The 27,480-nt window shown below is 36.6% G+C and overlaps 1 protein-coding gene and 1 pseudogene across 9 annotated transcripts in view; one reads left to right on the forward strand and one right to left on the reverse strand.

Annotated features, from left to right (window-relative positions):
- The window catches only part of Nrg3 (neuregulin 3), a 1,056,615-nt gene that overhangs the window by 477,626 nt on the left and 551,509 nt on the right, over positions 1 to 27,480 (reverse strand). The window lies entirely within an intron of this gene.
- Positions 25,030 to 27,364, forward strand: LOC147821257 (uncharacterized; annotated as a pseudogene).

Below are 27,480 nucleotides of genomic sequence, written 5' to 3' on the forward strand. Positions count from 1 at the left end.
TCAAAGCATAACTTAAAGCAATACTTGAACTACTTCACAGAAATAAAAGGAAATTAGGACACCTGAGTGCTATTCATGCTTCTCTGACTTATGTTTTAATCCTCCTAAGCAAATAAATGTATTTTACATTTTATATTTTTCCTCCGCAATTTTACTTCTTCTTTTTTTTTTTTTTTTTTTTTTTGGTACCGTGGATCAAACTCAGGACCTTCCGCTTGCAAGGCAGGCGGTGGAACCACTGAGCTAAATCCCCTGCCCTGCAATTTTACTTCTTGATAATTTTCTTGACCTTTCTTCCTGACCTATCTACCATGCTGTATAATCCATGCATTTAATTCTTCTGAAGTTACAGTGTTTTTAATTTCTGCAACAGTTGCTTTGTGAATTTTTAAATGTTTATACCACTGTGTATAGCTTCCCAGTTCTGGAGTATATTTCCAACTTACTTTTTTGTGGTACTGGGGAAAGAACTCAGTGGTAGTCTACTCAGCCCTATATACCCAGACCTCTTCATTTTTATTTTTTTAATTTTGAGACAAGATTTTGCTAATTTTCCCAGGTGGGACTCAAACTTGCCACCCTCTTGCTTCAGCCTCCCTAATTTCTGGGAATACAGACATGTCCCATCATGCCCAGGTCACCTTTTACTTCTTAAAGTAAGAGTAATTGTGACTGATTCGTGGTCTTTTCTGATAATCCCCATATGCAAAGTTTTTTAGTTCTTATCTTGCTGTCTGTTTTTTCTTGTTTGTCACTTGTGGGACTTCATTAACTGTGGGTTTGATTATATTTGATATGTTTGGTTACCTTTGTATGATGCTTTTTTATCCAAGAAAAAATCTGCTGCAATAATTTGGTGCTTAAGATAAGGACAGAATTCTGCATGTTTTGATATAATAGAAGCCCTGGAAATCTGCTAAAGTATTTTAAGAAATTCATGGGTTTTATTTGTGATTGATATCATACAAGTTTGACATCAGTGAGAAACCTTATTCCATTTATTTTCAAGAATTACTACTTAGGATACCAACTTGATGTTAGGAAGATTTCCTGTAAAAACTCTCCAACTTAGAAATGTCTTAACATTAGATTTCTCACAGATTTTGGGAAGTTAGTAAAAAAGTTCAAATTTGGACAGATAGGCAAATTCTTCCCTGAAAACAAGCATCATCACTATTCTATTCACTTTTCTTGGTACCCCCCCATCAATTTAAAAATGATAATCTGTTACTAGCATTTATAGGTTTGTTATGCTTTTTAGATGCTTTCAATCCAAATAACCTACTACTGTCAATATAAGTAAAATTTCGATGTTATAATCTTCTGTTCACTGTAAGAATAAGGGGGGAGACATTGCTCTGCATCATTCATTGTTCACTTCTAAAATTATTAGTAAGCGTCTTCTATGTGTAAGCTCTCCCAGTGAAAATACTATGAAACCAGTAACTATGGACATGTGTAAAAACTGCTAAGTACTATAAGAGGGGGCCAAATAAATTACTCTGTAAGTGTATTAAGCAACAAACTCCAGTCAGGGTTAGCAGAGATTTTAGGAAACAGAATACTTGTAAAATATGTAGGATTTGAACTAAAATTTTCTACATTAAAAAAAAATGAGTTTTGAAGATGTTTCTCTATTTTCAGACCACATTACTAATGATATGAATTTAAAATATGTTACCAGAACTTTATTAATATCTCTGTAATTTAGGATTGATAATAATTGTATAGAACAAAGATTAAAATGAAAACATTATGATTGTTTGTAATATAATGCCTAGTCTATTACTAAATGCTTAATGTCGTTATTGAATTATTCTATTGTGTATGAGTATTATTCTGTATCTTGGTAAATTATTTTGAGGGGAGGGTTTTAAAATTGTTTTGAGTAAGAAAAATATTAAGAAATTAACATTTTTCTGCATCTCATATAATGGTAGATATTTTTACATAAATTACCTTTGAATAGTTCCTTTCATTGTACAAATACTTTTCTCATGCCAGTGCGTTAATACATACAGACTTCAAAGTAGGCAAAAGCTATATTGATTTTTTTAATCATTCTTCTATCACCTTTATGTGGCTGGTTGGTTGCTATTAGGAGTGAAACAGATGATATATATATATTCTAAGGAGTCTTGAGTTGATAATTATGAAGATATCTCTTATTTCAGTTTCTTGGTAGAAGAGTTTACTTGTTGGACACAGGCACAAGAAATGTTCTAAGGTAATTGAAAAGACCATTTATAATCTACTTCACTAGGTAAGACCTTCCTTTTATTTCAGCAAAATCTTTTGAGGGAAAATAAGATCTCCATTGTCAGTACATATTTTTTTTTATAAAGGATTCAAATTTTCAGCTCCAGAAAAGAGGCTGAAAATTGCATGACTAAGAAGGACACACAACAATAGATATCACAAAGATAAACTTATTTAAAAGTTGACTTCAATCCCCGGTACCAAAAAAAAAAAAAAAGTTGACTTCAGTTGAGAACAAAGATTGGAAGGAAGGCAAAATGCCTCTTATGGAAAGGACTGTTTCTTTCTTTGGAGAATATCAGTTGTTTGAGTTATATAAATCTTGTGCCTTTTGGTATAGAATTAAGTAAATACAATTTAGCAAATAAAAACACAAACTATTATCAAAAAAGGGAGAATGTTTTTGAAAATCACAGACTTAACTATAGTTTATATAAATAACTCATAAGTTTATAATGAAAGAAAAATAATTTAATTAGAAGAGAACAGGTGTCTGAATACATGGTTCTTCAAAAAATCGTACATAAATAGCCAATAAAGCTTTGAAAATATCCTCAATGTCTTTTGCTGTCAGAGAAGTACAAACCAAGTTATACTCTAAAAGAAGAACAATAACAACTATTGTAAAATATATGGAGAAATTGGAACAGTTATATACTACTTATGGGAATGTAAACAGTTTAGCTAACTGAAATAGAGCCTGGTACTTCCCTAAATTTTAAATGTAAAGCTGCTACATGATTCACCGATTACACTCCTACGTGTATGTATGTTCAGATAAACCTTTATAGAAGAATACTCATAGAGACATTATTCATAGTAACCTAAATGTGAAAATAACTCAAATGTCTATGGAGTGATAAAATGATACATAAAACATAGTATTCCATGCAATGCAATGTTATTACCTGAAAAAAAAAACTCACGTATACTACAACAAAAATGAAACTTGAAAATATTATGCTAAGGGAAAGAATACTTGTCACAAAAGTGCACAGTTTTGTGATTCCATTTATATAAAAAGTTAAAAATAGGCAAATCTATAGAGAAAAAATATATTCGGTAATGCTTTCCAAGGCCTGGAGGCCATGAAGAGGGGAATTAGAGGGTATTGGCTAAGAGGCACAAAGCTCTTTTTGGAGTAATGAATATGATCTAAAATTTATTATAGGCATGGAAGGACTACTCTTTGAATATACTGAAAATTATTGAATTTTAAATTGAGGATTTGTATAATATATAAATTATATTTCAACAAGGCTGTTAAAACACAGGGCAATCTGTTAACTTTAATTTTCAGATAAATAGTATATTTACTATACTTAGTATATTCCATGCCGCAGTCTTATATTAAAATTACTTGATTTTTAATGTGAAATTCAAATGTAACAGGGAGTCTTATATTTTAGGTGGAAATTCCATGGGGAATAGATAAGACAGATTTAGACACAGGAAACTAGAACTTCATAAACAAGTCCAAGAAATTTAGCGCTTATATTTTGACACTAATAGATCAGAATCTGAAAAAGAAAGTGGGAGGGACTGATTAGGAAAAGAGGTGGATTGTGTTATTTAATGGTAATATAAATAAATTTAAAATTTTCCAGAGCCTGGCAACGGCAGATATATTATGGCCACAGTAATGCTGGCTTTCAGTTGTTCTCTACCACACTGTAGCCACCTTCTTTTACCCAGCAACGTGCTGTGATAAAGTGTTACATTGTGGTTCTTGAAGGAAGGAACAAAATGGCCTGGGAGAATTCAGTTGGAGAAGACAGTCCAAAAGCTCCGAGGCGGAGTGCAGAACCACTGTTCAGTGACAAGATATGCAGAGAGAGCTATAAGAAGCTGCCTGATATGAGCGAAAGGAGTTTTAAAAAATCTTGTCCTTTCACCCTCCCAGAAAAATAAGATATAAATAATTAACTCCTAGATGGTTTTCTGAAGGGAGGACTATGAAGACTGGGTTAGAAACTCTTATTTTCCAGAAAAGCGACTCCTATCATCTTATTGAATAAAAAATTAAACTGGGAAGATTAGGACCCATTTTGACCATAATGTTGAAAAGATATTTTAATGGCATTAATGGGCTCACTTTTACTGAAGCATCCTATAATGGATATGGACAGAACATTATTTTATATACTCAAATAACATTTACTTAGCTCTTAGTAGATGCAAGTTGTAGGACAGGCCTTGGGAAATTTGTACTTAAATTTGACAATTGATCCTCTCAAGGATCCTAGAAATTAGTTCAGAAGATGGAACATAACAAATACTCCCATGACACAGTGCAAATAATATACCATAGCACACATTATCTCCTATTTACTCTAACTGCTGCTATTTTAGTTTAGGCCCTGTTTTCCTCACCAAATTTCTATTACTTCTTACAGAACTCCCTCCTAATCAACCTTCAAAAGTATTGTGTTGGTTCTGGCTTCCCTTCCTTTAAAATTGTTTCTTGACTGTATATTGTCAATTGAATCAAGTTCAAATAATTCACTATAACCGCTAATTTTCCCCAGTTTGGCTCCCTCCTGTTTCTTCAGTGTCAACTCCTATTTTTCACTCCAATGGGCCTTAAACTTCAGCATGCACAAAAGTTTTCACTATGTCAAAACAACAACAAATGGGCAGGGGATTTAGCTCAGTGGTTCTGCCACCTGCATCTCAAGCTCAAGGACCCGAGTTTGATCCCCGATACCAAAAAAACAACAACAATAACAAAATTGTTTAAAATAAAACATTTCTTCTGAGCAGGGAGATTATGTTATGCAAATACTCTTTTGTTCTTTGGAGCATGTGGATAGGTTAGAATAAAGAAAAGAGGGCCGAGAGGAACTATCCCAAGATGGGTACTGAGGACATAGACCAAAGAAGCTGCCTATGGAACATTCCTAGTGGAGGAAAGGTCAAGGGAATTTACACAACAGGAAGGTAATGAATAAGTGTGCTGGTGTTTTCATTGTCACCTCTATCTTATAATCTCCAGATTGCTAAACTTTCCGGACAACTTACTGCAGTCAAATGGTTTTACTACTCAGACATGAAGAATGAGAAATTAGAGACATTTTTAGCGAAGTGGATGCACAATGAGGCCTACTCTAAAGTGAAATAAATAGGACACATACGTGTAAATACCGAATAGTTTCTCTGGTGTCAGAAACTGAAAGTGTAAATAAGGACTAAAAGGTATAATAGATAATGTGAAATAGGAAGAAAAGGGGCAAAGGGGAAGGGGAAGTGGTAGGGGTTGGAAAAAGAAAAAAAGTGAATGGAATTTATATGTGAAAAGGAAAAAGTGGAAACAATGTCTATGTAAATAGGGAGGGGTGAAGGGGTTGAAGGGAGGGCAGGGGAATGGGGAAAAATAGGAACCAAGATACATCATGTAAAGGTACAAATTTCCAGTGACGAATGTCATCATATTGCATACCTAAAATGTACCAATAAAAAAATGTTTTCTAAAGTGTACTAAAAAAAGAAAGACTGAATGGAAGATGTGGAATTTGAGGAGGTGACAGTTTCACGTTTCAGTCAAGGGAATGAGGAACAAAGAAAGCACTTGGAGGATGGCTACTCAATTCAAATTTCAAGGAAATGGAATTCTGTAACCAAAAGTGACCCTAAAACTATAAATCCTCGTAAGAGTCACAGAACACCGGGGTGGGTATTTGCCAACCAAGGCGTATGGGAAGAGGAATATGAGGCTATTTTATCAAATCCCTAGGGCAGAGGAACCTGATGTATAAACTATACTCACTGTACCACTGTACCCATAAGTAGTTTGTACAGGGCCTCAAGTTCATACAGAATTGTTTAGCAGGCTTCCTATGAAAGTTTGTAAAATCACATTGTGGCTGCCCATGCCAGGAGCGAACATCTGGGAAAAAGAAATAGGATTACAGTGATTCATAGGGGAGCACACATAATATCATTTCTCCTTGACCTCTATTGAGCAGGCTTCATTATCAAATCTCTTGGTGTTATAGGAGGCATTAATTCCTGAACTGTTCAGGCTTATATGTGGAGTTTTAGTATCAGGTGTCATCTGTTATACCCCACAATGGGACTCTTTGAATGTAAGTTGGCAGATAAAATCAAGGATCAATCCAGCAAATGGGCAATTGGCCGTTCATACTCACCTTCCTTCCACCTCTCTCTGTAGACATTAAAGGCCGTGTCACCCACCGCCCTTCAAAATAAAACCTCAACTAGTGTTAGTTTGAGCTGTGCAAACTTCTTCATAAGACAAACACAAGCCTAATCAGAAAAATCTGACTTCCATGAGTAAGTCCAAAACCTTTTTTAAAAGGAAAAGGTAAATTTTAATATTTATCATCCCAAACATCCACAAATGAATAATATGTGCTTGAGGGGTAACATTTTTTCATAATGAAAATGCTGTGTTCCAGTTTGTGATTTTCTTGTCATTAATCAGATTGAATGTTCCACAAGGGGCAAGCGCTTTGCCTCCTCTGGTCACTGACTTGCCCTCAACATCAAACCCTGACGTATGGAAGACACATAGTCAAGGGGCTGATTAACCGAAGGATGTTAGCATTTACATTACTCTGTTGGTCATTTTCATTCTCACAAGGGAACTAGTGATATGTAAAAGAACATGATCACATAATCAACAGATATTCTTAAAAATATATTGGGTGATATTTATTGTTTCCTATGCCATAGGTACATTTTTAGGCATATGATCTCATTTTCCATACCTTCTTTTTACAGGCTGTTGGAATTTAAGACATCTTCTAAGTCACAGTAAACTGAAGAGTTGGGATGTGAATCCAGGTCTTTCTCACCCCAGAGAAAGACCACTGTCCAAATTGTGCCTATTTATATGTACAAATCTGTCCCATGGGACAGTGGGTCATTAGACAAAAGTTATCAAGACATAAATTTCTGCTGTTATTTTTTCTTTTCATTGCCATGTATGAAGTTTATATAAAATCTTATACAGACACAGATTATTGATTATGATCTAAGTTTTCCAACATGAGTTCTAGAATATCTGCCTTAAATATTGTTTTCTACATGCCACATGACAGCATAGGACTGCACAGAGGGCCCTCACCTTACAATGGTTTGCTAAACTTACAAATTTTCAATTTTATTATGGTGCAAAAGGAACACACAATGAGTGGAAACTACTTGCAAACTTGAATCTTAACCTTTTCTCAGGCCAGCCATTTCTGGACTGATAGTCTCTTTCTTGATGTTGGGCAGTGGCTGCAAACCACAGGTCCCATTCAGACACAGGATCACAGGGGAAATGAGGTCACATTGCAGCATGCTGTGCACCAAGCAGTAACACTCAGCAGGCTAAGTGTATTAAATGCACTTTTAACTTGTGATATTTCAACTTACGAAGGGTTCTTCAGGGCTTAGCCCCAACTCTGTATTTGTTTCTACGAACCCTCTTCCCATTCCTATACACACACCTATACACACTGAAAAGGAGTGAAGATTAGTGATGTTTGAGAACATATGTTCAAGTCGTGCTTCAGAAGATTTCTTTCCAACATCATGGAGACATATTTGTACTACCTCAAGATTATAAATTCCTAGACTACATCCAGCTTTGACTAGCATGGCAGTTTTCATCTGGGATCAGTGGATATTTAAGTAAGGAAGCATACTCTGGAAGGTGTTCAAAGTGAATACTTGCATTCAGAAAATCTAATGAATAGTCATAATTACTTTCCTTAAATAATAGAGAAAACTGCCAAGCTTATTTAACACACATACTTTGTCTCCTTATTCTACATTTCATTCTCAGTAATGACTCCAACAAAAATATTCCAATGCAAAGAAAGACAGAATGTGTGTAGAAGCTGTTAGAATCTCATTAGGCCAGATGGTATCTATAAGTGGAAGAAATTTCCACGGAAACATAGGAAGAATAACTGGACAAAATCACTCCAATGTTCTGCTAGAAGAATCTGGCAGAGAGAAAGTGTGTGAGGATCCTGGGATGAAACCCGGCTTTTCAGCCAAATCAATTATTCTGAAATTCATTTGTACCATGCGGATATTATAAGATTTTCAAAGAATTTTAAAATTCATTAAAAAATAAAGAGACTAAGAAAAGTGTTGCTTACTATATGCTTTACAAAAATTTTATATTCTCACTTATATTTTTGGCTCTCTGTAAAACTAGGTTTCTGTAATGGACAGCTAATTTTTTAGCATTAAAGGAGTTGTGTTTCTTACATATTTCCTTTGAGATAACATTGACCTCTTGGTCACCTTTCAAAAGCACTTGAAAATAACTTTTATTCGATGATTGCTCAAAAAATCTTAAAAATAGAAAATGAGATTTGGAAAATGTATGTTATTTCTGATCTAACAAAAGAATAATTTTCATTCAAATGTAATTAAGTTTGATTGATAAAGAAAAGGTGAAATTGTTGATTAAGTTTTTTTTCATCAAGGACTATGAATACTAAACAAACTGTTGTTATGGGGTATTTTATTTTATCACCTTTGTTTTGTAATCTATATTGAAGTTTTACATTTTCCTTCAGTTGAAAATACCAATAAGCTCACCGTGCATTCTTCATGTGTGTGAATAATAGATTGTGTGTATTTCTAAAATACCTCCCTATTGGTAGATTTGGTTCCTTTCCTACACCCTCCTCTCTATCCCCCTTTACTTCACTTGTCCTTAAATATATGTTCCTGAAGCTCATATCAGGAAGAAATAAAGATGGGAAATCCAGAGGTCTGCCTGCTCTGGCTTAAGTCTACTGTGGCAAATCCTCCATAGATGAGAATGGAAGTAAAAGAAAATTAAAGATGTTCTGCTCTGGATTTTGTGAGGAGGCAACAAGGGGACAAAACTCTTTACCTTCTGTATTCCTCTGCATCCTATCTTTACTTTGGCTTTACCAACTCAAAACACACACACACACACACCGTACTTAAAATAACTGGCACCTGCTATTCAAACTGTAGTGCAAGCCATAGCAGTCCAAGAGTCCTGGAAGCCTCTGGCTTTGATTGACTACATATGTTTCCAGGCAGTGGTTGCTGACCAGACATTTCAATACTTTATTGACTGGTGGGTCACCCTGTGTCTGCTCGCCACCAGCCTTGAACCTGTGTGCTTTAGGAGCCAAAAGCTTCAGGGCGGAGAGAAGAGAAGAAAAGTCACACTAAGTGGGAAAATCCATTCTCATTCTGGAGAAGAGGCACACTTGGCTCCAAAGGAAGAAGCAATAAACCTACACAAGAAATAAGCCCTGGATTTTTCTTGCATCATTTTCAATATGCATCACTTCAAAATAACACAGAAAATGTGACTTTAAAGATTATGGTGAGTTGAAGGATTGTTTAGTTTCTGATGTTGATGTTGTATGTGATTCAGCAATGTGGTGGGAGGAGAATCAAGAGAAAGATCAGATCACTTTTACACAAAATAAGGCTCAACTTGTCACTTCACACCCAACAGAAGATGTGAGCAGATCTAGAACCTGCTTATGCTTGGAAGTTTCCTTAATTCCCATCCTCTCTTCATTGTGTTTAGTCACTAAAGCAAAACATGTGGAAATGGAGAGTCAGCCATCATGCAGAAGAACTCTGTTCCTCACTGTGCCCTCCAATGCCTGCATTTGAACACTTAGGCTGATCTTTATAAACAGCCCATTTTTACAATATAGTAACCTCCTTACATCTGGTGATAGAGCCTAAAATAGTCTTTTGAATTGATAGTATCAGTTACCTGCAGTCTAACACAATCCAAAAATATTACATAAAAATTTCCAAAATAATTCACAACTTATAAATACCTGTAATTATAGCATATTCTTATGATTGCCTTGTTTTATTATCAGTTATTGTTCATCTCTTACTTTGGCTTAATTTATAAATTAAGCTATTTAATAGGTATTATACATGTATAAGAAACAACAATATATACAGAGATTGATATTACCCACAATTTCACAAATTGTGAGATGGAATATCTCAGAACATGTTTCCCACAGATAAAAAGGGGCTACTAAAGTGAAAACAGTTAATCTCTTGCTGATTCAAAAGTGATAATTTATACAAAATTGCATGGGGTCATTGTGTGTGTGTGTGTGTGTGTGTGTGGTTGCATTTAGTTATAGTGTTTATTTTTTGTTTTGTTCACTTTGATACAACTGTAGTCAGAGAAATATGTAATGAAAGTACATTAAGATTCTAAAAAATCTTCCCTTCTGTCACTCTTTCCCTGCTCTGCGGGAAACTAAAGAGCTTTGTTCTGCCATCCTTCCACTATGATATATGGTTTCTCTGTCCAGGAGCCAGCTGATCCTGGACTGAAATGGCAAGCAAATTAAACCTCTCCCCATGTAAGTTGAGTCTCAGTTATAAGAAAGGGACAAATACACCACACAATAGAACAGTATGAAATAGTGATAATGAAGAAATGCATCTGTTGGTATCAATATGAATGAATTTCAAACTAAATAATGTTGAACTAAAAAGACAAGGACACAAAAATACACATTTATTTAAATCAAAATCTGGAAAAACTATGAAATTAATTGTGCTGTGTACACATATATGATGACACTAAAGAGGTAAACAAGGAAACATCTCCAAATTTTGGGCTGGAAATATCACAAGGGTTTTTGAAAGCTACAGCTCACTGGGAATGTTATTTTAAAGAAAGGTTTAGATATGTTACAGTTTTGTTATTTTCCTATAAACTATACATATCTGCCATGGATATTGTATTTGAATATTTTGTAGCTTTTATAACAAGCTTATTTATTAAAAAGAAAGAACAGTAAATCTCATTCTGGAGTGCACATCCCACCACCTACCTAATTACTGTAATTTTTGTTTAGGAGAAAATTTACAAGAAAATTATTTCAGATATTCATTGAAGAATATAGGCACACTAATCTAAGAGGTATGCTTTTTTTCTGATGTTAAAAATGGAAGAATAAATAAGAACAACAATACAGTTTCTGAAGTTTCTTCCACCTAGAATGTGATTGTGGCTGATAAAACCTCAAAGAGTAAATCATGGTGAAAAGTTGAGAGAAATCTTAATTTTTTTTCTTCTGAACTGGGGTTTTAATTAGATAAAACTAGGTGTCTGATAGATTCTTAACAGGCTCCATTCATCACACTTTTCTCTTCACTTTTTTGATTTGCTTCAAGACAGAACAAGAACATCTGAGGCCTCAAGAAGGATTTGTTGGGGTTTTTTTCCCCAATAGACATGTGTTTATTAACAAAATCTCCTGACTCCTTCCTGCTTCTTATTAACTGTATTATTTCTTGGACTTTTGAATGGACATAAAGCATCCAGCTCTGTGCCACTTGGGCTCCACTGCTCCCTACCACATCTGGCTAGGATTTCTTGAACCATTCCTGCGTCTTCTTTAGGTGGACTTGTATTTCCCAGAAAAATGACTAGCAAGGATGAGGAGTGACAAGGAAAGAGTATGCTCACAGGTGGCCTTTGATTGTACTTGAGAACACGAAAAGTAAATGATTGGTTTCAACTGTACTCCAGGGAACAGGAACACTTTCCAAAATCCATGATTCAGATAACATGCAGAAAGGAGTAACAAAATAGGTCACTGGTGTTAGATGACAAGGTTAGATACATATGAGCCACTCCAGAGAACAGAATATGAATTTAACATACAGAGCCTTAGAGTTTTACTCTCTAGGGTTTGTTCTTGTTTGGTTTGTTTTCTTTCTGCCAAGACAGGTTAAACTAATATCTGTTTCCAAATGATCTGGAATTCAGAAAATACTTTCCATTGGGTTCAAAATTTTGGATCAATCTTGTTCTGCACCTAAGGAAATACCTAGTGTTTTAATTTGGTGATAGACTTGTGATTCTGCAACAGACAGATGGATAGATGGTTTTGGAATGAAAACATTTGTGGAATCAGTTCAAAAGGAGATTAACCCCTGCTTCCATCCATTCACTCATGTGATCAATAGTGATTTTGTGTGTGGGTGTGTGTCCAGTCCTGATCTAAGTGGTGGGCACTCCAGGCTAGGCAAGCTAGTCAAGGTTCCTTTCTTCACACAGCCTCAAACCTAGCTCTACAGCAGCACCTACCTTCTCAGGACATGTAGTGTTGCAGAGACAAAGGAGGAAACTGCCTTGTGCAGTGGAAAGGTAAAGGCTCTCTGGAGTTATGTCCTACTGACATATACTGGATAAACTGAGGGCCTCTGTGGTAGGTTTTTCTATCTCTTCGTTTTACTCATACAAGGTCTGATCAAAAACTATGGAGTGCATTTAAATTTTTAAAAAGTTAAAGACACTGTTGATAACATTGTTATTAATCCTCCTCCTCACTTTAAACACACTTCTGCCATTGTTCTTGCTACTTTCTGAAGCAACTCTGGAAGTCCTCTTTCATAACTGTCTTTATAAGGTGTGATACAAAAACCATGGTGGATGCTGTTGTTGAGGGTCATCCACCATCCAACAGAAAGACAAGTTCATAAAAACAGCCTCACAGTATTCTTATCCACCTTATTCACTGGATCAGGCACTGTGCAACTTCTGACTCTTCTCCAAAGTCAAAATGACCAGGCAAGGTAAGTGGATTGAATCCATTCAGGACATTGAGGCAGCCACAACAGTGCAACTAAAGACACTCATGAAAGGACTTCCAGAACTGCTGCAGAAAGTGGTAAGAATAATAGGATGGATGTGTTCAATGAAATGGGGAGTATTTTAAATGACATTAATGCCAATGTCTTTTATTGCAAATTAAAAAAAAAATTATGCACTCTCCGTATTTTTTTATCACATCTTTGTATTTATTATCTGTTCTATTTTGTGCCTTTATGAACCCAGAAAGCTGGCTTAAATGGGATGTAACTATCTAGGATTCCTTTACCTCTGGCTTCTGTTTGTATTTAGAAAATAGCAGGGGGCAGAAAGAGGCAGGGAGAGCTGTGAGTAACAAGAATAAAGAGAACATGACAGACTTAGTCTAGTTCACCTTGAATCATTCTCTTATGATTCCCACTCTCAACAGGAAACACCTATCACCCTTTGTTCCTCTTGCTCCTTCTACCCTAAGACAATCCCACCTCTCACTGGTTCTATCAGATCTATCCACCTTTAGATAAATAATCCTATAGGCAAGCTTCTCTGAAAATGTCATCTACCAAGACCTGGACTGAAAGCACCAAAGGCAGGAGCAGTGTGAAACAGTCTTTCAGTTTAGGGTCTGAGCACAGTATGTCTGTTTTCCCAGCAGGGCCTTCCTCGTTGTAAGTCCCTGTGCCAGTGAGTTCACAACATCAGCCTTGTAGAAATTGGAATTTATCTAACCAATACCACACAGCACCTACTAGATGTATAATGGAGATAGTGATTTGTCTAATCAGCTGTCCTCTGGGAGGTGATCATCTGATGAAGGTGTAAGAAATAAGCATCATGAGAATATGGCATGATTTTGGACACTGATTGGCTTTTTAGAGTCATCTTGCCTACTTTTTATTGCTGATATCTGTTATCAAAGTTTTTATTTAACTAAAACTGTTTTTAGGATGGTGGTATATAATTTCCTTCACTATATTTCTTTTCCAATTTCAGTCTCAAATTGAGGTTCTTGAGAGTTTAGTGATCAACAGGTTAAAGTTAATTTGATTGAGTAGGTCTCATAAATGTATAGTATCTGATGTACTTGAACTCTCCAAAATCAATGGCCAACTTGAGATTCTGATCTTTCAGTCCTTCATGATAAAACAATGCATTCCATGCTGGGTATGCAGTTTGTATCATATTAACATTTTAATCGACTCTATTTGAACGAATACCACATTCCCATAGGTTTCAGGGAAATATTGATTTCTTCTGGGAAAACACTCAAACTACTAAATGTACATGAAATCATATAAGAACCCAATTTAAACTTTCAAACATTTAATTAAAATTCTTCTGTTTAATTGATTGGGAAAACAATATTTTGGGGAAAATATTCCATTAGAGAAATGCTCTTGGATAGGCACAGTACTATAGATCGACAATGTTTTCTCTGGGATCATCCTTTATCATAATCTGAGTTGCCCTTATCAGATCTTCTGTTCTACTTTTTCTGTTAGTGGTCATCCGAGAAAACAACACACACATACACATACACTCCTTCATCAGGGATTATTTTATGCATGTTTCTAGAACACAAAAGGAACAGAATCCTAGTTCTAAACGTTACACCTAATGTTATTGCTTGTTCCAGCCTGGCCCCATGGCCACCTGCATGCTCAGTACTGCCCAGGTGAAGAGTTTGCTTCAGCTGGGTGAGATGCTTTCTCCAAAACCAACTCAAGGTGTCTCCACTGCAAGACTGTTCTAGCAGGTTAGGTGAGGGCATCCCACAGTTACTCCTCATTGGCCTGAAGACAGTGTCTAGACCCAGTCTATTTTAGGAGGGATCTGATTTTCCTTCATGAGAGGATCTTTTCTTCCTCCCAGAACAAAGTTTTGACTTCAACAAGCTCTCATGAAGGGCCAAGCATATCCTAAGCCTCCTCTTCCCACTTCCTGTCTCTCCCTTTATAGTACTGCTTCAAATCACCCCAGATCTTGCCAGCTTTCTTGGTCCTGGCACTTTGTACTGTTAACCCTATAGCAGGAAAGGTGATATCTCCACCAGTAAATTAGCTCTACACATCTAGGAAGGGTGGGCCTACCTTAATCCCCATTCCCCTCTACTATTAGTGCCCAGCCTGGCTTGATATCATTAACCAAGACTTTATGACAATATATTGTTTCCCTTTATTCTCTTTTTTTCCTTAATAAGCTTGGGACAGCATTGCTCTGAACACAATTTCTACCTCGAGATTACATTTTGACATGAACAGCAGTCCTTATGGCATATCCTACCTGCACTGCTGTGTGTAACCTTACTGATAATCACACAAAGGCAATAAAATTGGTTGACACAGCACCACTTGAGATGCAGGTGAAACGCTGAGACATGATCACAGCTGGAATCAGAACAATGACTGTGGTGGGAGCAGACATTATCCAGACAGGTAAACCAATTCATAGAATTTCAACTTTACCTGTAAGTTCACGTATGTAAGTAGCTTGTTTATTCTGGATATATTTCCTGGTTTTAGAATAATATGTACAAAATGGTTAGATTACTAGGTAAAATTTGTCCCCAAATATGTAAATCCCATGAAACTGGGAGTCTGTTACATAGCTGATTTATTCTGTGTATCATGGGTGGAAAGAGAAAGACAGGAGGAAGGAAGGGAGGGAAGAACAAAGGGGAAGAGAGGAAAGACATTTCAACCAAATAGAGAAAAGACATAAAGAATGTTTATATTTCTCCAAAATATAAGGGTCACTTAACCACAAAACAGCAACCAATTGTAATGCCAGTTAAGGTTCTATGATTGCAGGTAACAAAACCTGCTCTGGCAAATTTAAGCAAAAAAGGAACTTATGAGGCAAGATTGCTTTGAAAGAATCAACAATAGTCACAAAGCCTCCTTCCTGAAAAGATAGGCAACCAGTACTGGGGGGACAGGTTGCAATATTCCTTAGTGACACTCTTCATGAAAGAAGGGAAAGGAAAAATTATGAGAAAAGAAAACAATAGAAATGAAATCTATGTAAATAGGGAAGGGTGGAGGGGGTGAAGGGCGCACAGGTAATGGGGAAAAAATAAGCAAGATACATCATGTACAGGTACAAGCTCCCAATGATAAATGTCAATGTATTGTATACCTAAAATGTACCAATAAAAGAATTAAAAAATATCCTTGAGGAGGCCTGGGGATTTACCTCAGTGATTCTGGCACCTGCATCCCAAGCGCAAGGACCCAGGTTTGACCCCAGGTACCAAAAAAAAAAAAAAAAAAAAAAAAAAAAAAAAAATCCTTGAATATTCTTAAGAATAGAAATGCAAGAAGATAATATGGATTTGTCTAGTTTGGGTTTTCTGCCAGGTTGGCCACAGGATGCTCTTCGGGATGCTCCAAGATGAGGTAGGAAGAGGAGCAAGAGGAGCAAAATGTCAGAAGATGCTCTCTGCAGTTAGACTGCAACCACATTGTGATTTTGCAATGCAGTCCTGAGGAATCATCTAACTGTATTTCCCCACGAGCTGTACCAAACAAAGGGTAGTATCCCTATACCATTGCTAAGGAAAAAAGGTACAACAGCAATTAACTTGCAAAGTCAACAGCTAATGAGTGGCAAGCCCCTAACTAGTTCCCCATTAGCTTGAGATTTGACTATTGCCCAATTTGATGAGAAAATAGAAATCAGTGGTTTTTCTACTCAGGTGATATTTTGTGTTATACAATGTACACTGATATGAGCTGTTAAAATATTGAAATACTCCCCAAAGAAACTGGTAAGTAGGCACAGGCTCTCTGCTTGTCAAGGGACACCACTTTGGGGCCTGGCTTTTATTTCGGATCCTCAGATAGTTCTCCTACGGTAAAACTAGAGTTAACACCTGGTCCATGGGCACCTACAAGTACTCTGCCCCCAAGTGTGGCTGGTGTTCCTTCTGATTACTTGCTTTCAGTTTGGTACCAGTTAAATAAGTTCCATTTCATCCTTCTTTCTATTTGAGTCTCAGGGAAGATATCAGGACTTAAATAATTGGGTCCACTTTAGATTTCAAAATTATCTGTGCAATATTTCAAATAAAAATCGTGAGTTATTACTTTCACTATGTTCTTAAAGAAAAAAATAACTAATAAAAGCAATTTACCTCTTGGCCCACAGATCCTGTGCTTTAGTGAATTTTCCACTTTGCTGCTCTTTCATACTTAGCATTCTTCCTAATTTATTAGAAGCATTAATCTACTGGGAATGTGTGTCTATGTCATCATGAAAAAAAAAAGAAGTGTGATGTATAGAGGGATAAAAATGTCCTTTGCTCATTAACCAGTCCCTCCAGGAAGGACAGACTATAAGAGCCACTCCCCAGGCAGATCATAAATCATACACAAGGGTTTCCCCAGAGGACTCTAAAGATACTGTATTTTGTTATCATCCCTACCATGATGGTGCTTACTTTGTATTCTGGCTCTGTTTTTTCATGTTATAGTGCATTCATTTAAATGCAGATTTTGTTATTCTGCTTAACATTATCAGTCTATCAGACAAACACCTGTGGAGAAATATAAATTAACCTACTCTGTACTTTGGTGGTTAGCACTGAGCTTGCCACAATTATCAATTTGCCCTCAGGGTTGCTCTTTTTTTAACCATTTTTTTAACCATTATATTAAGAATCGGGTTCAGAATTGAATTATCATGCATTGTCATCCAGTGTACTGTGAGCCTCATTTAATAGCACACATTCGATCACACCACACCATAAGATTAGCCATATATCCAGGGAAAAATGCCATGCTGGGGAAAAGTGCCATTTACAGATACAGGATAACAGTGTGATACATCCCAATGCATCCTAATGCCCTGTCAGAAGACTGAGGCAGATCTTCCTAATATGAAAACATAGATGGGGAACACAAAGTACAGCCTAATGAAAGCCTCCTTCAGAGACATCTGGGTGCCTTTTATGGAGGTTCCCAAAGGATGGGCATGAGCCTTGTCTGCAAAGTGAATCGAAACCGGAAGCAAATCCCCACATAAGAGTTAATGATAGTGTCACAATAAAGACCTCAGAAAATCAGAACTGATGCTAGTAAGTGCCCACTTTGTTTCTGTACCCAACAGAGAGTATTTTAGTCCATATTTATAGCAAGTTGGGGAAAGAGGTGACTTTTTCCCTATTTAACAGATGATGTTCATAGATCATGTTAACCACAGCTATTGCCCTTCTGTCTGATTTTACTATGGTATGTCCCACTACATTGGCTCAAAAGAAATGTAGTATAGGACAACATACCAAAGCTTGACTGCATGCAAATAAAAGCACTGGTCTTATCCTCACTATTACTGTGTCTGAAGAAAGGGCACTCAGACTAAGGTTGCCCAAACCCTGGAAAGTCAAATCTCAAGTTTTAAAAATTGTGTTTCATATAATTTTTCCTGAATTTGAACATCAGGTTAGGCGTCCTTATTGTCCAATCTTATAGTATCTCATAATGTTCTGCACTCAACATTTTAAAATTATTTGTCTAGAAATCATCTTTCTGAATAGACAGAGAGTCCTCCGAGGTCTACTGTCATAGAGTTTTGTCCACAAAGAGCCCACATTTAGCCCAGTGCATAGCACTTAATAAATATATGCTGATTGACTAAGTGCTCAATCTCTAAGCCAGTCCATGGCATAAGGAAATTGACATCCATATGAAAACTATAACCAAGTAGCCTCATCTCCAAACAGTGCAAGTGGATGTATCAGATGTCAGAGCTCCAAGGAACTGGCTGCTCTCTTGGTTCTGGATTTAGGTTCCCCAAGGAGCTGCCTGATTAGCTTCTGGCCTCTCATCCAGGTTTTCTGGAGAAGTAAAATTGTGCAGGCCAATTGCTATGAATACGATTCTCTTCTTGGAGTTACATTTCTCAACTAAGGGTGGCATTGGTATATAAACCATCCACTTGACGAATGTGAGCTTGGAAATTGTGGAGCTACTGCTCTGGAATTGGGGTGTAATAATGCAATGAGCCCAAGCTCAGAAGTGTGGTGACCTGCCAAGATGCCACACACTGGGAGATCAGCAGTGTTCAACAATTACTGCTTGGTCATGGTATGTAAACAAAATCTGGTTTGTTTTAGGAAGAAATGGAATGTACTTTGAACATATATTAGATATTTTGTATAATGTTCAGGGAGAGAGAGGTGGTTAATAGAGAGGAATTTGAAAGAAAATATGAATAAAAAATAATGGCTAGTGATTTAGTTCCCAGCTGTAGGTTTCTTTACTAAAAACTCACAGATCTTAAGAACTATTGGCTTTGCATCTCCCCCAAAAGCATACCTCCTTAAATGACCAAAATCCCCTTTTTGAAGGTTCTACTGCCCACACTTTCGAGAGCTCCAATCTAGTCATTTAGCCCATGTGGATCAGTATGTCTTGCTCTTTCATTATACATTTGGTCATGCCTCTGAAATCAAAATCAATCAGGAGGTACTGAATGTTGACACAAGCTGATTCATTTCTGGGCCTCTTTCTAGTAGAAATGGGTAAGTTACAAAATTAAGTATATCTTCACTGTCACAAAAATCTTCTTTTAATAATTCCTGATACAACTTATAATCATTTCGTCACATTGTCTTCACAACATATCAGACAAATCAAATTGGGAGACAAAGGAATGCTAATCCTGGAACAGAATTACATTTTAAATAAGTTGACTGTTTAAAATATGTATATTTCACAGACTGAGACCTGGAATTGTCTCATTTACAGGATCTACAAAGAAATCTCAGAAGAAAGAAATTTCTTTACAGATGGTTACATAATGCATGAAATTCATCAAGTTTTAAATTTTACAAAGTAATTACCAAATTACCTCAATAAATTCCATAGTAGTTATGTGAAATAAGGCAAGGCTGGTATCATTATTATTATTCTATTTTATAACTGAGAAAACTGAGGTGCAAAAATTTTTTTGTGACTCTCAATGTTATATACTTTAAAAAGTAACTGATTGAAGTTTCAAATTCAGATTTTCCACATTAAGGCTAGTATTCCTCCAAATACACAGAAATATAATTGCTTTTTCTCGTAATTTTCATTGAAATATCAGAAACAACATTTAGTATAAAAATCAATGGAGTTTTGGCCATCCTGTCTTAATTTATGTGCCCAGCACTGAAAAGTATAAAGAGAAGGAAAATACTTTACTCCATGCAATAAAGCCTTTTACAGTTTAGCTGAGGGACAACAGAAATACCAAAACAAGCTAGAAAGTTGTGCTGCTAAATTGATTTTTTCATGAATCTGAAGTTATCAGAGCAAGTGAAGGACACTGCTAACCTGAACAAGTTCCTGCAGGCTGGCAGCCACAGGGCGCATGTGCCGGTACCTGAGGAGCTGGACTCCAGAACCTGGTCAACTTACTCTTGGGACTTTTAGATTACCCATACAATGGAAAATAAATTCAAATAACATTGAGGAAAGCCATCCAAGTTATTTTAACTGCTAAGATTTTTTTGACATATACTTATTTCTCCTGTATCGTTCAAATGGCCAACCTCCCTTCTTCCTTTCTCACTAGGTTTCATTCATTCTTCTCTTGCTCCAGTCCTTAAGCAAGCACTCATTGAGTGATTCTTATGGGCAGGGAACTATCTGGGGTGTTATGAACGCACACTGAGCAAAAGAGACACAATCCTTGCCCTCATCTAGTTCAAACTCTGAAAAGCAGAGACAGACAGTACACAAATGAACCATAAATATGCAAGCCAAAAGATGACAGTGTCAGCTACGGAGTAAAAAATAAAAGCAGGAGTAAAAAAATAAAAGTAAAAAATAAAGCAGGAGTAAGGGCTACAGGAATGGGGAGTCTCATTTTGGTGGCTGGGGAATTGACAGTTATTATAATGCAGTCAAGAAACCCCTGAAGTTGGTCAACATTTAAGCACAGACATGAAAGGAGAAATAGAGCAACCCATGTGGCTTTCTGGGAAAATAATATTCTAAACTGAGGAAATAGCCACTGCAAAAACTAGGGCAAGAGAATTCCTGGCATGTTGAACTAAGAATTAGGTAAATAATGCTTTGGGATAGAGTGACGGGGTGATTGTAAAAGGGGTCATAAAGGACATAGGGGAGGAGCTGGCAAGTCACAAAAGATGCCTGTGGTACCCTGAAAAGACACTGGCTTTTATCTGTCTTAAAGCAGGAGCTGCCAGTAGATTTTGAGCAGTGCAGTAGGTTTGGATAACCTACACTTGAAGAGCTTGCTCCTGCTGTTGTGCAGAATGTGTGCTAAAGGAGGACAAAGACCAAGCAGCACAGAAAGAGTGGGAGATGCATGCAAGATTATTCAAGAGGTGACCCCTCCCCGAGTCCCCTCTTTGTCCCCATTGGTAGTGCTTAAATGACCCCAGCCACAGCCTGGGAACACCTGGACATAAACACTGTAAATAATGAAGTGCGATGGATTTGACATCACAAACTTACAATTCACCATGCAAAACATGCTAATTTGCCCCTGAGAAAAAGCATGTGACCATGATGACTGTCTAGGCCTGCAGGAAAAAAAAAAAACAAAAACAAAAAACTGGCCCCTTATTGTAGCTTCTTCCTTCTCTTTTTCTATGAATTTCCAAGCTACCAACAGATTTCAAGGAAACTGATTTGATCTCTTGCTCCTGTCTTTCTTACTGGTTAGCCTTGCAATAAAGTCCTTTAATTTTGCTCCCCAAAAAAGTGTTTTCAGGGTTTTTTTTAATGCATGCCTGACAGTGAGCTCTTGCTAAGCATCAGTGCCATCCACTGTCATCCATTACTTCACATTCACCAATGTCCTCATCACTTCCAAATCGGTTTCTGACTTGGAAATCTCACATCAGCTTCATATAGTTTGTGACAACAACCTACAGCCAAGCCCCATTATTAGCAATATCCCAATGGAGTATATTCAGATCAAACTCTTTACTTTCTCACCTTAACACATTCAAAATGCTCTGCAGTCATCCCCTGCTATTCATCGGGGAGTGCTTCCAAGATCTTCATCCATACCAAAATCTACAGATATGCAAGTTCCTTATACAAAATGTTCTATTTGTATATAACCTACTTGATCCTCCCACCTACCTTCAGTCATCTCTAGATTACTTGTAATGCCTTATACAATGTTAATTTTATGTAAGTACCTGTTACACTAATACTACATTGTTCAGTGAATAATGGCAAGATAATAGTCTGCACATAATCAATACAGACACAAATGTTTTTTCAAAAAAAGTTCTTGATCTATATTTGGTTAAATCCATAGATGGGTAGTCCAAGAATAAAGAGGACTGAGTTTTTTTCTTGTCTTAATTACATTATCCTCTCAATTGTCCACTGAAAATGATAAATCATGCTCTATTCTTACATTTCATCAAATAACTACCAGCAATTTTTAGACCCTTGAACTTGTTACTATCTTAAAATTTCCTATTGCTGCTTCCCCAACTTAGGGCATTCTCCTATTTTTTCAGAGGTACATCCATAACATCATTAACAACTTTTATAGATGAGGCCCCTTAGAGATACATACTGAAAAAGTTCAGATTAGGCCCAATCATTCCTATCCAAGATAGCAGAGTCATAGTTTGGAAGAGATAACCTGCTTGTTCTGTTGCTTCTTCCTTATTGCCAAGGGAACAGTATTCTAAAGACCCACCAAAATGACTTCAGCAGATCAGATGTGAATTAGAAAGCTCTATCTGCTGTCGGTATGAACACTGCACTACTGAACTGGAGCAAGGGCCACAATTGAAACTGCTGATATAATTCAATGTAAAAATAAACAAGCATTAAATGTAGATGTGGAAGCTAACAAAGAGAGGAATGGATGGATTCCAGGAGAATTAAAGATAGGTCAGGTAGACTTACAGGGATGTTCATGAATAAAGAGGCTTAAAAGTTAATTTTAGCTTTATATGCTTTGTATGGCTTGGCTGAATTCCTGGCTTAATGCAGCCATTATTGAGTCTCTTCTGAGATCCAGTAGCCATAAAATGTGCCCTAGGAAGAAACAAGGGAGTATTTATAAGACTTCAGGGTCCTGGTAATTCTGAGCATTAGAGAGAATCTTCAGGACTTGAGGTAGGAGGTCAGAGATATCCTGCTTAACCCATAGTAGCAGTCCCTGCCTCTCCTTCTTAGAGCAGTGAGGACCTGCTCTAAGAGCTGTTGCCTTTTTTGCCCAGCATTCACAGCTTAGACTGATGAGTTAGCCTTTATTCACACACCATTTTCAAGGTCAGTTTTTCCCTCTGATTTATACTCAAAGCACAGGGTCCTTGAGATCAGAGAGTTTTATGCAGGATGTTTTCTATCCCTCATTCTACTTAATCTTCACAAGAAGCCTTTGGTAGATTATCACCACTTCCCAGCTGGGAAAGCTGAGGCTTAGCCTCTGCACCATGGAGTGAGAATTTACCTGCAGGTTGGGCGGACATCAAAAACTTGTGTTTGTGCCCTGCACTTAATCTTAAAGGTGAAATAAAAGTAATTAAATGCTCACAAATGATTTATAACTCGTAAGTATCATGAATGTTCTAAAGATATTTCATTCAATTTGCATGCTTATATAACTTCCTGGAATGTAAGAAAACAGAATTAACAAGGGGTTTTTTATTATCCTTTTTCTTGCTTAGAGTACATTAGCAAAAACATTTATATTTAAAAAAATAAAGCTTCTACAAATACTTCAAATCATATTCTAAAAATCATCAGTAAAATGATGAGTCCCAAATAGCAAGACAAGGTCAAGAACACATGAAGAAATGAAGGAACAGATTGCTAATTATCGTTTTTATTATCTTCTAGGAAAGAAAGAAAAGTGTGCCTGTAATTGCTTTGGTAGACAGTCATAGCAAATGAACCTGAGAAATGCAATATTCTGTCTCCAGAATTGTTCATTGTCTCAATTTCCCCTTTGAAAGTATTAGCCAAGCCTCTTTTTAACTGGAAAAACAAAATCAAACTGAGTTATGGCTCAGCATTGTAAGGAGTTTATAATATTGTCTCTTTGCCTCAAGTGGTATGGAGTTCGCCCAAAAAGAGAATTATGTTTCCAATAGAATCTAACACTCTTGCTGTATGGCTACAGTGCAAGGGGGATATTTACACATCACTTCATTTGATGGTCACTAGCCAGTCTTTTCTTCTTCTCAAAATACCCTTGACTTCCCCTCAGAACCACTGGTAGCTACTGGCAGTTCCTTTTCAAATGGGCTTTTCCATGCAGCTCACCACATTTCCTCCATTGCAGGGCAATAGGCTGCTTTCTTCATGCATTCCTGTTAATGCCCCAGAGTCTCATCTAGAGTCCTCAGATTCCCAAACAGAGCTGAGGACCATGATATGGGCCACCTCCCTCTTGTTGCATAATGTGGTCTATATCCCATGTACCTTACTGTCATACAGGATTAAATGAAAAATGGTTCTTTTCATTTTTGTCCAAACATTATTTGGGGTGGGGGAGAAAACACAGAGCTTTAAAAAAACCCTAGGCTGGCCAATGCTGATTGATAAGCAGCAAGCAATTCTCTAAATCACCCCTCTTCATTGAAAATGGAAGCTTGATTCTGAGTGTCTCCTTCTTTTAGGATATATTCTCTCCGAGAAACTCTGGCAACATTTTGTCTCAGCCAGATAGTTCTGCCTCACAAATATGAAAGAAATAGTGAATTTCAAAGCTGATGGGCAGTTGTGAGGCATGGAATCAATCCTTGTCTTAGTTGTAAATTCCCATTTTAACAACCTTACCAAGTGATGGTTACAAGACATGGTTTCTTTATCTAGAGCTAAAACATGCCTCCTCCAACTTTTGGATATTACCCTTTTGTATGAGTTTATACCAAAGGAGCAATGAAAAATTATTTCTGTATCTTTTCCTTAAATCTTTTTAGGATTGCATAACTAAAATCATCTCACCAAAAAGAAATATCACCGCAATGTGAGAAAAATAATCACTCTATTTATTATTGACAATGAAATTTTTCACAGCAAAGGATACAATGAACAAAATAAAAGGCAACCTGAAGAAAGGAGAAAATATTTGCATACTATTTATCTGATCATTTATATTTAAGACATTAAGAAAATCAACAGCAACTACCACCAGCACTACCACCACCACCACCATAACAACAAAAAATACAATGAAAAATGCACAAGACGTTTTTCCAAAGAGAGCATACAGATGGACAACGGTATATGAGAAGGTGCTCCATGTCACTAATCATCAAAGAAATGCAAATCAGAACCACAGTAAGATATCACAACATAGCTTTTAGGATGGCTACTATGACAAAGATAAGTGATAAGTGATGCCTAGTATTGATGGGATGCACAAAAAGAGAACCCTTGTATATTCTGTATATAAATGTAAATTAGTACCATGATACAGAAAAAAGTATGGAAGTTCCTCATAAAATTAAAAACAGAACTGATACCCAGGAACATAACTACTGGGTCCACATTCAAAGGAAATAGAATCTCTGTCTCAAAGACATTGCTGCTGCCAAATGTTCTCTGCAACATTATTCATAATAACCAAGATACGTAAAGCTAAGTCCACAGGGTCATAACGAATAAAGAAATGGTGGTATATACTAACAGTAAAACACCATTCAGCCTTAAAAAATAATTCTGCCATTTTTGACAATGTGGATACCTTAGAAGACATTAAACAAACAAACAAACAAAAAGACATTAAACTGCGTGAATGAAGCCAGACAGGAGACAGACAAATACTGCATGATCTCATATGTATGTGGAATCTAATATTGTCCTCACAGGAACAGAGTGTAGTAGTGGTTGCCAGAGGCTGAGGGTGGGGAAATTGATTTTAAACTCCTTCTGCTCCTGTATTTGCATCACAGGAAAATGTTAACTATAATGAAATACAATGTTTTCCTAAAGCCTGTTATCTTGACCCTTTTTTTTAATTCATTAGGGAGAAAAACACAATCACCTCAAAAAGATATGCAAAATCTCCTGGGAAGGATGGAATCACCATCTTGCACTTGATGTCAACCTTCCTGCACAACATTCCACTTTGGATGTGATATTCACTGAATGGCATTAAGAAAAATGGAGTGCTTTTGCCCCACCTGAATGAAGTCAGTCCGAATCTGATAACCCCATCAATTTTAACTAGAGCCTGAGGACAAAAAGATGAGTTTAATAAAATCTTTCATGGCTTCTTTCCCCATCGCCCTGTGACCTGCATCGGTGGCAGATTCACCGGGAGATCTCTGGAACCCCAGAAGCCGAAAATGCTGTGTCTTCTCATTTTGCCCATGATGTTTCATCAGAACAGGATAAAGAAGAACACTCAATCCAAAATGTAGCAAATGGAAGATAAAGTATTTGTGACCATGACAACTTACACTTAAAAAAAGAATGGGAAGGTGCGGGCAAGTGTGAAGGTCAAAATGCATGTTATAATGGTTATGACAAATTTGTGACAACTAAAGAAAGCAAAAACTTCACTGCCATCAGAGATCAAGAACATATAGTATCTCCAAAAATATCTGAATGTATGCCTGCTGCTTTAAAAGACCCATGTGTTTTTGTAAGTAAACATTCTCATCAGATTTTGAAACATGCCTTTTCTCTCAAAGCCAATTTGGGAAATCTAAAGATGAGACCAGTCCATGCTTCAGTTGATCACTTGAAAAATTTTAAATGTAGGATTGGATTAAATTTTCAAGCATTTGTTTTAGTAGACAATAGACTTAAAAGTGAAGAACAAAATCCTAAATTTAATCAATTAAGTTCATTTATGAAAGGTTGGTTCTTCTGCAATCAACAAAAAGGTCTTCCCTATATCAAGTTATACAATTTTCATTAGTATGGAAAATTATTTACCCATCCATTATTGCATAATCAAAATCCAGATATAGATGTCTATAAATGTATGGAATGTGGCAAAGCTTTCAAATGTTCTTCAAACCTCACTCTACATAAGAGTGGAGAGAACCCTTAAAAATGTAGAGAATGTGGCAATGCCTTTAATAATTGCTCAGACCTTACTCAACATCATAAAGGCATAATGGAGAGAAGCCATACAAATGTGAAAAATGTGGCAAAGCCTTTAAGTGTTGTTCACACTTTACTTGACATCAGAAAATTCACACTGGTGAGAAACTCTACAGTTGTGAAGAATGTGGTAAAACCTTGAGACATGGTTCAAATCTTACTCAACATCAGAGAATTCATACTGGTGAGAAGCCTTACAGATGTAAAGAATGTGGAAGAACCTTTACCCATTGCTCAACCCTCAATCAACACCAGAGAATTCATACTAGAGAGAATACTTACATATGCAAAGAATGTGGCAGGGCCTTTAATATATTCTCAAGCCTTTCTATACATCATAGAACACATACTGGAGAAAAACCTTACAAGTGCAAGGACTCTGGTGATGCCTTTAACTTTTGTTCTGACCTTAATAGACATTGGAGAAATCATAATTGAGAGAAGGTATACAAATGTAAAGAATATGGCAAAGCTTTAATAACTGTCCTAATCTTAACACAGCATCAGAGAATGCAAATGGGTGAGAAACCCTACAAATGTAAAGAATGTGGCAAAGATTTTAAATATTTTTCA

The sequence above is a fragment of the Heterocephalus glaber genome, unplaced genomic scaffold (assembly GCF_053883595.1).
Source record: "Heterocephalus glaber isolate CG9 unplaced genomic scaffold, H.glaber_assembly_v1.0 deba00001755, whole genome shotgun sequence".
Classification (NCBI taxonomy): Eukaryota; Metazoa; Chordata; class Mammalia; order Rodentia; family Bathyergidae; genus Heterocephalus; species Heterocephalus glaber.